The sequence below is a fragment of the Phaethon lepturus genome, unplaced genomic scaffold (assembly GCF_000687285.1).
Source record: "Phaethon lepturus isolate BGI_N335 unplaced genomic scaffold, ASM68728v1 scaffold11758, whole genome shotgun sequence".
NCBI lineage: Eukaryota > Metazoa > Chordata > Aves > Phaethontiformes > Phaethontidae > Phaethon > Phaethon lepturus.
The window spans coordinates 24,729-32,292 of record NW_010559801.1 but is presented as its reverse complement, the minus strand read 5'-3'; the positions used below and the strand labels follow the sequence as shown (position 1 = coordinate 32,292).

The window sequence follows — 7,564 nt, the reverse complement described above, 5'->3', positions numbered from 1 at the left end:
GCCTGTTCCAATGTTTGACCACTCGGTGAAGAAATTTTTCCTAATACCCAGTCTAAATCTTCCTTGTCACAACTTGAGGCCATTTCCTCTTGTCCTATTGCTAGTTACTTGAGAGAAGAGACCAACACCCACCTCACCACAGCCCCCTTTTCAGGTAGTTATAGAGAGCGATAAGGTCTCCCCTCAGCCTCCTCTTCTCCAGACTAAACAACCCCAGTTCCCTCAGTCACTCCTCATAAGACTTGTGCTCCAGACCCCTCACCAGCTCCGTTGCCCTTCTCTGGACACGCCCCAGCACCTCAATGTCCTTCTTGTAGTGAGGGGCCCAAAACTGAACACAGGATTCGAGGTGCGGCCTCACCAGTGCCGAGTACAGGGGCACAATCACTTCCCTACTCCTGCTGGCCACACTATTTCTGATAGAGGCCAGGATGCTGTTGGCCTTCTTGGCCACCTGGGCACACTGCTGGCTCATGTTCAGCCGGCTGTCAACCAGCACCCTTTTCCAAAAGGGGTGTCCTTTTCTGCCAGGCAGCTCTCCAGCCACTCCTCCCCAAGCCTGTAGCGTTGCATGGGGTGGTTGTGACCCAAATGCAGGACCGGGCATTTGGTTTCTATAGTTCTGCTGACCCTCTCTCCTCCAAGACCCTCAGATTTGCACTTATCTGTTGCAAAGTCCATATTTTTTTGCAGTTTCTTGATGACCTGTCAATTAGTGTGACTGACAAGGTTGTTTCTTGTTATTGTCTCCATTATGTTTCTCTGTCAGGTTTATGTTTCTCTGTTTTGTTTCTTGCTCCCCTCTTTACTTGTAATCCCCTTTCACATTGAAAAGGTCTTTGATTGAATGACCTTAACAAAACAGGTGCTCTCACCTTCCACTTAGCCTTACACTGAATGTATGAGATGTTTCTTTATAACTGGAAAGGAAATGCATCCCACTGAGAAACATTAACTTCCCCCAGCTATGCTTGAGCTCCATCCATGAGTTGCTTTGCAGTAACTGTCAGACAGATAGGAGATGAAAGAATTAGTGCTACATCTGGGGACACAAGAACTGGATTGGTATCCAGTGCATTGTGCTTCAACCACAACTCATTTGTATCAGTTGAACTTCAGTTGTTAAGAAACCCCAGTTTCCCTTTATAGCTTTTACCAGGTGTGTGCAGCTCTCCAGTGGCCTGCTCCTGATTTGCAAAGAAAACCTATTTTGTGCAAACTGGGCATGAATTGAATTAGCCACTTTGATTGCAGCTGTGAGAGATTGTAAGTGTGTGTGTTGAGTTTCTCCCAGCTATGTTTTCTGTAACACTGAGAGTATAACCTCCAAGTGTGAGATTCATGCTGTGCTGTACAGACAGGAATGATTGGCTAGGGAGCATTTGGGAAACGATTGCTGTCAGATGCAGATCAGTTAATAGTATTTATATGCCTCCTTGCATATTCTAAACGTAAGGGTCTCTAGTGTGTACTGCTAAGGCAGTATGGGGATGGGAAGCCTTATTTTCATTGTGCAAAGGCAGAGATGAAGTTGTATGAAACTGTTATATTGTCAGATTTTGTTGAAGGTTAAACCTGTCAGAACTGAGGACTGGTCAGAGCCTGGAGCTTCAGGTACAGAAGCTGTGATTTTTTGCAGTTCTCAACAAATTCCTGAAGTCATGTACCCATTATTATCTGTGAGATGTCCTCAGTCAAATCATTTCGTCCTGGTGGCAAGAGCTGTGCTGTACCAGCGTCTTCTGTGCTGGCATTGAAAAGAAATGATTGTGATACACTTCATTATGCATAGAATAGTTTGGGTTGGAAGGGACCTTCAGAGGTCATCTAGTCCAACCCCCCTGCAGTGAGCAGGAACATCTTCAACTGGATCAGGTTGCTCAGAGCCCCGTCCAGCCTGACCTGGGATGTTTCCAGGGATGGGACATCTACCACCTCTTTAGGCAACCTCTGCCAGTGTTTCACCACCCTCACTGTGAAAAATTTCTTCCTTATATCTATTCTGAATCTACCCTCTTTTTAGTTTAAAACTGTTACCTCTTGTCCTGTGGCAACAGGCCCTGCCAAAAAGTCTGTCCCCATCTTTCTTACAGACCCCTTTCAGTACTGGAAGGCTGCAATAAGGTCACTCTGGAGCCGTCTCTTTTCTGGGCTAAACAATGCCAACTCTCTCAGCCTGTCCTCACAGCAGAACTGTTCCAGCCCTCCGATCATTTTGGTGGCCTCCTCTGGACCCTCTCCAACAGGTCCATGTCTCTCCTGTGCTGAGGGCTCCAGAGCTGGACACAGCACTGCAGGGGGGTCTCACCAGAGCGGAGTAGAGGGACAGAATCCCCTCCCTGGCCCTGCTGGCCACGCTGCTTTGGGTGCAGCCCAGGACACGGTTGGCCTTCTGGGCTGTGAGTATACATTGCTGGCTCATGTCCAGCTTTTCATCCACCAGTCCCTCCAAGTCCTCCTCAGCAGGGCTGCTCTCAGTCCCTTCATCTCCCAGCCTGTACTGATACCGGGGGTTGCCCTGACTCAGGTGGGGGCACTGCACTTGGCCTTGTTGAACCTCATGAGGTTCACACAGACCTGTTCCTTGAGCTTGTCCATGTCCCTCTGGATGGCATCCTGTCCCTCAGGCATGTCAACTGCACCACTCAGCTTGGTGTCATCTGCTACTTTGCTGAGGGTGCCCTTGATCCCTCTGTCTTTGTCACTGATGAAGATATTAAAGGGTCCTGGTCCCAGTACGGACCCCTGAGGGACACTACTCATCATCGATCTCCATGTAGATCTAGAGCCATTGACCACTACCCTCTGAATGTGACCCTCCCTCCAATTCCTCATCCACCCAGCAGTCCACCCATCAAATCCATCTCTCTCCAATTTAGAGAGAAGGATGTTGTGGGAGACTGTGTCAAAAGCCTTACAGAAGTCAGATAGACGACATCAGTAGCTCTTCCCTCGTCCACTGATGTGGTCAGTCCACCATGGAAGGCCACTAGGTTGATCAGGCAGGACTTGGCCTTGGTGAAGCCATGCTGGCTGTCTCGAATCACCTCCCTGTCCTCCATGTGGCTTAGCATAGCTTCTAGGAGGATCTGCTCCACGATCTTTCCAGGCACAGAGGTGAGGCTGACAGGTTGGCTATTGACATGACACGTAGGTGTTTGGGAGAGTCTTTCAAGAAGCTGTAGAACATTAACATAATCAGTCCAAGCATTTTTATCTTTTTTTTTTTTTCTTTCTGTTTTACTCCCTTAAATGTGACCTATCATCTAAAGCACTTTGGAAATCATTGGTTAGGAAATGCAGAAAGTCTTGTTGGTCATCAGCTGAGTTTTCCTGCCAGGGCATAGATCTGCACTGAAATATTCACTTGTCCCTTGGCAGAATAGGCTGCTTTGTTGGGGATGGGAAGAAGCAACATAAATCACCATTTTAAGATCAAAATCAAGTGTTTTTGGCTAGGAAGTTGTCAGGCATCCACACAATGGATTTTGCAGCCTTCACAGCTGAATTGTGAAATCCGTTAAGTAAGGGCCATGACCTAAAAGGGATAATTGTCTGGAAATGTACTTTCCCAAGATAATTTGTTCTGTAATTTCTTTTACAGATTGAAGTGGACCTTGGTAAAAAGTGCTGGTATCATTCAATATTTGCCTGTCCCATTCTTCGTCAGCAAACAACAGATAATAATCCACCTATGAAATTAGTCTGTGGTCATATTATATCAAGAGATGCTTTGAATAAAATGTTTAATGGCAGCAAGTAAGTATCATTCTTTTATTTCGAGCAACATATAGACAAGCACAAATCTTAAGAATAGAGTACTGTGTTTTGGGAAACTTGAGCCCATAATTACTTAATTGGTGGAAGCTTGTTAATCTTAGAGAATGATTTAGAAACCAGGTAAGCCTAGTTGATGCACTGAGAAAACCCTCTGATGTTGTAGAAAGTGAGATTACATGAAGGAATGCAGTGAACAGAGTAATTTTCCAAGTTGTAAGTACCATTGTGTTGTCTTAAATTCAAAATGGAGGCTTTTACGCACCCAGTTTTTTTCATTGGGAGCAAGGTTAGTGTGCATGAAACATCCCTTAAAAAAATAAAGTTAAACCTCTGTGGAAATACAGTTTAGTAATTGAGCAGGTAGTTGAATTATTGCTGTAGAAATACTGCTTTGTAGAGGTCAGCAGGGTGCCTACAGGCTTTTGGGAAGGAGGAAGAAGGAGGGAGAGCGCTATACAGATTTCCTCGAGGAAGAACCAGTAGTAATTTGGATTGAATATATGCAGCTTCCATGGAGGCTGTCAGCTTAATTTAGAGCCTTAAGTTGTTTTGCAAAAACCAGTGTGAAAATAATTGATGCTATAAATGAAAATGTTGAGTGATGTTTGCATTCTTTGCCCTGCTAGGAAAGCCTAAAGGTACGTCTTTATGGGTGACTTCAGCCATTTTAAGCCCGTAAACTTGCTGCTAAACTATTCCTGTCCCCAGTCACTCATTCCTGATACTTTCGTTGATCAGCTTTAGTGGCAGCACAGCTCTGACAATATTGGGACGGGGGAATGAAAGGCCCAAACTTAGAGTTGGGGGAAAATGGATCAATGCTAGAAGAAATATTGTAAGCAGGTGGAATTGTATATCTAGTGGAGACCTCAGCAGGGAGGCCAGGCTGACCTCTTCAGTCATAGCCTGCAGGAGCTGATCTAAGTGAGTTGGAAAATCACAGCATTTTGGGAACCAGAGAGTAAAATGCACTAGTTGCTGAGGAAGTCAAAGTGAAAGCTACTAGCCTGTTTAAAATGACTAAAATGCAACAAACTAATCCAGAAGTAGAAAAAATAGATTAATTATGAAGAGTAATTTCTTGGTATTTAATAATTCAGGGGTGTGTGGTTGAAATGTGAGAAAGAATAATTAGAAGAAAAAGTGTGATAAGGTCTCTCTTAGCTAAAGGTGACTTAACGGACCCAAGTAAAGAATAATGGCTTAAGAGTACATTTGTTTCATGCTGCAGGGGAAAAAAGAGGAAGGACTATCACTGCAAACTTGGTACCTTTGTAATGGATGAAAAAGCTTAATGCACAGTTGTTGCACATTGCCACAATTCTAACGCGTTGTCTTTGTCCCCAGATTAAAATGCCCCTATTGTCCAATGGAACAGAGCCCTGGAGATGCCAAACAGATATTTTTCTGAAGAAAAGTTTCATTATGCAGTTTGTAAGTGACACTCTGGATTTTGGGTGCATTTCAGGAGAATTAAAACACACTTGTTCCATTTTATGCAGCAAACTGAGGACTCCTATGTTTGTATAAGCTAATGCTACAGAAACTTTGCCAACATTTAGTATATACTACCAAGTGGAAAGCTACAGAAATATTATCATAGGGCTTTACTATACTCTTGGTCTCCATACCTGATCAAGTTACTACACCAGCAGTTGTCATTCAATGCAGGTTTTTTGTACTTAATTATATGGTTGACTTTTTACTTTTTAAAAGCAGAAATTGATCACCCCCATTTGTTTAATATTCTTCCTGCTATTATTCTATCATTCTATTGATAACTGTCACCTTAGAGAATGTTTGTGGAAAAAGTTTTATTTCCCATAATGTGTACATAATTAAAGGTAAATACTTCAGGAAAAAAAAGTTTGATAAATCGAATAGTGGTTATAAAACTAATTTGTATTTTTTTCGCAGAAAAAGCTGTGATATATTCTGAGTTTTTCTTTCAAACATTTTTTCAACTTTTACATAGAATTCAAAGTAAATGTGCATATATATAAAGTATATAAAATATATAGCCCCAGGGGGCTACCTGTTAAAATCCATCACTAATTTATAAGGATGGTGTGTGGCTAAATTACTACTGGAGCAGAGAGGGAATAGGAAATCCTGTTCCTTTTGGTTTCATAATTGAGAAGCGTTTGTGTAAGAGAACATTCAATAAATTCTGAAGTGGAAATGCTTTTAGTCAATGACATTTGCTCTCTGGCCTTTGTAGTCACGTTCTTTGAACTTTGTATTCAGGATTAGGCTATAAATGTCATGTTGCTGTATAGTTTAATAGTCATTATAGTGTGCTATTTATAAACAGTTACCAAAACCAAATAAATTGTAGAAGTATTCATTGTTAAATGGGAGAAAAGCATGTTCTGATGCAATCTGCTGATCACGACTCTGCACTTGGCAGAACTGGGCCCTACATCATATATTAGGAGGTAGCGAGTTTTCTGTAGCTTGAGAACACTTTGCTTCTAGCCTTGTTTTTGTAGTGGAATATTACTGCCATTGCCACTTTTTCTGCTAAATTTGTCATATTGTTGACTAGGTAAATTTGTACTCATAAACGAGATGTAGATCATGGCAGTTAAATCTTTTCTAGTGTGCATATATTTGTATTTATTGCACTGTCCTATAGTAGGGCAAGCAGCCATAAGGCATGCAAAGCTACATGTAAAATTATATTTCTGTATTGCGTAGTTTAAAAAAAAAACAAAAAACAAAACCAAACAAAAAAACCCCAACCCAAGCTTATATAGTTGAGTGCTGACACACTGGTTGAATGCACTAGCACAATGCACTACAGAGAAGACCGTCTTTGAGAAATCTGCACCTTTTGAATTTGTATGTCACCTGACTTGAGAGACTGAGCTGGACTCTATTGGATCAGTGACAATGGACATCCCTAAAGAGACATTAAGAGGAGCAAGTCAAGGCACACAAATTTTAAACTTTAAATGTGTTTGATACATGTGAAAAATACAGGTGTGTGATTTTCTGCAAAACTTAAATTGTATTCACACTGAGTTCAAAACAACTGCGTTACCAAGTGGTAAAATCAACAATAAACGGGTGAGGATATTATTTTCCATGTAGGTTTCCTAGTCTTGCTGAAATTGCTTGTAATCTTTTCTTTTGAGTGGGATTGCTTAATGCTTTGGATTTATATGAAATGACATGTGAAGTACTTAAAAAACCACCACCAATAACAAAAGCCCCATAAAAAAATAAGTAATAACCAAACCCCAGAAAACCACCCTGAAACGTCTAAGTACTGCATCTCTTTCTCTGTTACACTGCTGGTATTTTGGCACTGGTGGAAACACTGGTTCATGTTGATAGTGCCTCTAGTGCAATTGCTTGGAGTACAAGAACAGCACAGTTAGTAAATGACAATAGGCTGCAAATTCAGTGTACGTATTAGAATGTTTTTGATACAGAATGGTCCTGTTTTAACTTTTAAGTAGCGTTACAGATCCATAGCTATGGATATATCTCGCCAGATAATTGCAGTTCTTTTCCTAGCTGTCTGTGTGTTTACTTAAAAATAATTGCTTGCAGTTTTGAAGTTCCACCAACAGATGATGCCAGCAGTCTAACACCAGGACACAGTTTAGTACAGAATGCTTTTGCGCTTACAGTAATGGGATATTGTGCTGGGCATTTGTGAAACATGTCTGCGTTTTTTTGGTTGTTACAGCTACTCAGTTTGGCCTTTGAGGTGATGCAAGTTGTCTTGCTGATACACTTCTGGTAACTAGAGAAAGTGCTTGGACAGGGAAAA

General features: G+C 41.8%; 1 long non-coding RNA gene across 1 annotated transcript; it reads left to right on the top strand.

The window, feature by feature from the left end:
* Window positions 1-3,599: 3,599 nt before the first annotated feature.
* Window positions 3,600-6,875, top strand: LOC104625770. Its single transcript, XR_738082.1, has 2 exons — window positions 3,600-3,759; window positions 5,128-6,875. It is a non-coding gene; the product is annotated as an uncharacterized LOC104625770 (long non-coding RNA).
* The last annotated feature ends 689 nt before the right edge of the window (window positions 6,876-7,564 follow it).